Here is a 4,562-nt window from a genome sequence, read left to right on the forward strand (position 1 = left end):
CCACTGACACGTAAAAAATATATTGACCAGGCGTCAGAGAAAACCAAAAATTCTAAGTGGTATCTTGTAACTGATCTTGCACTTGACTTTCTGCTTCCTTTCCATTCACCCCCACATCAGCTCCTCTGGCTAAGAATATTTGCTGGCAAAACTTGAGCAGATTTTTCTAACTTTGATGCACTCTTATGTCAGAACCAATATGGAATCAAGCAGAGAATGTCTTTTGTAGAGTTTATCTAGATGATGCATACTTCAGGGAGTTGTTTACTACTCTGAGAAAGGATTTTTTTTTTTAAAGACTATTTTTACTTAAGGAGGAAGAACAAACTCTACCTGGGAAGTGATTTACCACAGAGGTCTTATTCATGAGCAGAGGCAGCAGTAAAACTGCACTCATCATGTCTTGGTCTTGAGAGATTCCTGGTTAGGGGGTACTTCCTGAGTATGGGACAGAAACCATAATGCTCCTAGTAGCCCCTTTCAAAGCATTTAGGCTTCACTATGGGTCTTCTTGCCAGTTCTGAGTTGATGTAGAAAATGAGAAACTAAGGTAATGAAAAACGTCCATTTGTGTTTTCTTTTAAACTGCAGAACCCAATCCATTATTGACACAGGTTTTTCTCCTGAAGTATATAGAGATCTATACTCTATAGACAAATATAAAAGTAGAATACTAGTTGGATTTTGCTGTTGACATGGACTTTGGTTGCTGAAACAAGTGTCTGTTTTATGTAAAGAATGATCCATCAGCAGCCACTTTGTTTAAAAAGAGCACTCAGCAAATCTCTGGAAGCCGGCTTATGTAACTGCCTCTCATGGTGGTAAAATGTGAAGGCACCACAGAACATATTGTTTCCCAGTGCTTCTCTTTGAGAATTTAGTTTGGTGCCTGGCAAGAGGGGAGATGTGCAAGGGCAATATTCCTAGAAGTAACTGCCTGTGTACTTGCTGGAATTCCACACTGGATGGAGGTTCCTTTGTGAAAGGCAGGTGTTGATTTCTGGGCTGAGAGATTACTAGCAGAGAGCTCCTCAAAGGAACTTGGAAAGAATTACTTAGATCTCATTTCACACCCTGCATCTGATTTTTTAACTAAGTCCCTAAGAGAAAAGTGGCTACAGGTGTTGTAAATGACCCTTCCTTCAGTAAACTGATTGAAACTGAACAGTGATCACAATTTCTTTGCATGAGAAAGATAACTGGGCATGGACAATTTTGATCTGAGAATACCTGAAAATTAGATAAATAACATTAACAAGTGTTTGAGTGACAGAAACAATGAGGCCAGACTTGCTCTAACATGAAAATATGGGGGGCTCCTCTTTTTCTTCACCGAGGCGGCTGAGCTGCAGACGCAAACATGCAGATCTTTGTGAAGACCCTCACGGGCAAAACCATCACCCTTGAGGTCGAGCCCAGTGACACCATTAAGAATGTCAAAGCCAAAATTCAAGACAAGGAGGGTATCCCACCTGACCAGCAGCGTCTGATATTTGCCGGCAAACAGCTGGAAGATGGCCGCACTCTCTCAGACTACAACATCTAGAAAGAGTCCACCCTGCACCTGGTGTTGTGCCTGCGAGGTGGCATTATTGAGCCTTCCCTCCGCCAGCTTGCCCAGAAATACAACTGCGACAAGATGATCCGCCGCAAGTGCTATGCTCGCCTTCACCCTCGTGCTGTCAACTGCCGCAAGAAGTGTGGCCACACCAACAACCTGCGCCCCAAGAAGAAGGTCAAATAAGGCTCTTCTTTCCTTGAAGGGCAACCTCCTGTCCAGGCCCTGTGGTCCTGGAGCCTCAATAAAGTGTCCCTTTCATTGACTGGAGCAGAAAAAAAAAAAAAAAGAAAATATGAGGGCTATTTAATGTATTTTAGAATGGAGGGGGTGCTAAGGATTGTTTATTTTAGCTCCCATAAAAACTCAATTTCCTTCGTAGTGGAATCAGTCCAAATTGAAGATTTGCTCTTGCACAGACAGTGGACTCTCTCCCAAATTTCCAGATTACCAGTCATACCCCAAAGAATAAACCTGGGCTAAAGCTGCAGGTACTAGACTGAGACAGAGATCGTCTGCATTCCTGTTGCCTAGTCAAGTGTCCTGGATAAATCACAAAAACAACCAAGTCTTAGGTCACATCATCAAGTCTCACATTCCAAGAACCATCAAGAGATTGCTTACATATAGCCACAGGTCAGACAGAGAGGGGCTTTGTGAGACTGTCCCTCAGGGGTGCTGGGGGTATTTACATTGTTAGCCTGGAAAAAGCTAGCCAGACCAACAGAGTCACAGCAATTGAAAATCCTGTAGGCCCATCTACGACCAAATGTATTAATAAATAAAGAGACCTATAAGTAACCTTCCCACCAACATTAACCACACCAAAAGCAAGTCAAACCCAGGCTTCTCATAACTGGTTCGTGTTCCAACACAAGAGTGAGAAGGGCCTCTTGCTGTGGCCAACGGTTACTATAGCTCTCCTTTTGTAGAAAGCCACTGTCTTCGAAGAGCTTACTAAGGGTCTCCACTAAAGAACAAAAAACATGGGTAAGACTGGTTTCCTCTCAAGTTATGACTCAGCTTCGATCACCACACTTCCACTTGGGCCTATTAACGTTCACTGGACAGAATGTCACTCTTTTTCAATCAGCTGCTACAGCAAACAACAGCCTCGCTGCCTTTCAGTCATATAGAAAGCCACAGAATATTTCCTTTTGACTCTCTTCTCTCCACATCAGACCCACAGTCAGGCTCATGCTGAGGTCTATCTTCTCACAATCTACTAGAAAGTGGCTTGCCTCGACATGCTTACCCTGCTAAAATGAGAAGCAAGAAATAAACAGCTTCATGTTAATTATAAATAGGAGGCACTGGATATTAAACCTGCCCATAGAATAATGGAGAAGGAAAGCATTGCGCTCCCTTTCTGCTTGACTCGGGAGCCATATCCCTTGCAAGAACAGTGAACTCTCACTGGGTAGCAGGAGAGGCCACGATGATAAGGACCCAAGCAGAAGCCTGGGGGTGGGGTCCTCACGACCACTCACAGACCCCTGGACCTGGGGTGAGTAGCAGGGAACAGCCAAGAGTGACATGGACTGTCTTGCATGTTCTTCATCTCTTTATTCTAGAAAAAAAAAAGAGGAAAGAAGAAAAAGTGAAAGAAAAATGCTCTAATTTTCTTTTCTCCATCTTTCTTGGAGATCAGAAAATAGGTTCTGAAGATCTCCTCTGTGCTCATGGGCACATGAAAAATTTCATGATGCTTACTTGGCTTTGAGATCTTACCACCATTATTATTGTTATTAATGTTATTTATATTAATATAAAAATAATAAAGATGTATTGAGCTCCATCTATGTGCCCAGCACTATAAGCAAAGTAAATACTTTATCTCTTAATCCTCACAGCTACCCTATGAATTAGATACTATTATGGTACTAATATCATCCCAAATTAAAAATTTGGAGCCTGAGGCATGAAAACGTGAACTCACTGGAGATCACACCACTCACAAACGGCAGAGCCAGGTGCAGCCCTAGGTCCAGTGTCCCCAGAGCCCATTCTCCTATTCACTTCAAGTCGTTCTCTTCCCATTTAAAACACTGAACTGTTTATATCCTCAACAGACCCAAATGCTCAGCTTCAAGAGCCAAACAAAAATAATTGTTACAAATTCCACTGTTTGTTTTCCCAGGGGGTGCACCTTAGGATTATTAAATGTGATCCCCTGTTCCCCTTACTCCAGTGGTTTCTTTACCCCTTGGGGAGTATCCTCCCATTCTTCCCATTTCTTCACATTCCCTCCTCCCCCAGCCCTCACTCAGGCTGTCGAATTCTATTCAGCCTTAAAGATGTAGCTCAACTTCTACCTCTCCCAAAAAGGGCTTCTTCAACTCCTGTCATCTCCACCTCTGAATTTTTATTTATTTGGCATTTGTGTTTTTTGTGTTTTACTTTTTACTGTTAGTTCTATTTGAGAATAATTCATCTTGAGGCAGAATTCATTCTATCCCATTTTTTCATTGAGATGAAACCCTTGAAGGCAAGGAACAAGTGTTCAAACATGTTTATATATTAACACACACATCACGCTCAACATCTTGGACATAACAGACACTCAATAAATCACCTTTGAGAGCTAGGTTAGAAAGCCCATTGAAGCCTATGATTTGAAACAGGCTGGGCTGGCAGAGAAAACAGCTAGCCTGTCTTCTTAGAGCTCTAGAGAGTATTGTGGAATACATTTAAAAATAAAGTCTATGGAGTCTCTTCAGGGGCAGAAAAGAGTCCTCTGACTCTTCAATTCCTAACCTCCCATGTCCCAACTTATCTCTGTGGTCCACTTAAACTCCTAAATGTTGAACCTAAAGCATGTAGAAGGTCAGATCCTGAAAAACAACACCAACTTTTACTTGCCGGTTTCACTTACCTTCACACCTGTGGTTTTGAAGGTGTCAAGTTTCCTCTGAAGTCTTTCTGTGAAGCTTTATCCCCTTCATTTTTCCACCCTGCCAGTCAACCCTGTCAACACTGACAATCTCCTTGTCAAGCAGAAGTC

General features: G+C 42.4%; 1 pseudogene across 1 annotated transcript; it reads left to right on the forward strand.

Moving 5' to 3' along the window:
• Nucleotides 1–1,318: 1,318 nt before the first annotated feature.
• On the forward strand, nucleotides 1,319–1,852 carry LOC117097147 (annotated as a pseudogene). The gene has a single exon (XR_004442831.1). The product of XR_004442831.1 is annotated as a ubiquitin-60S ribosomal protein L40-like (transcript).
• Nucleotides 1,853–4,562: the final 2,710 nt, after the last annotated feature.

Source organism: Trachypithecus francoisi, unplaced genomic scaffold (assembly GCF_009764315.1).
Source record: "Trachypithecus francoisi isolate TF-2019V2 unplaced genomic scaffold, Tfra_2.0 Lachesis_group15, whole genome shotgun sequence".
Lineage (NCBI taxonomy): Eukaryota > Metazoa > Chordata > Mammalia > Primates > Cercopithecidae > Trachypithecus > Trachypithecus francoisi.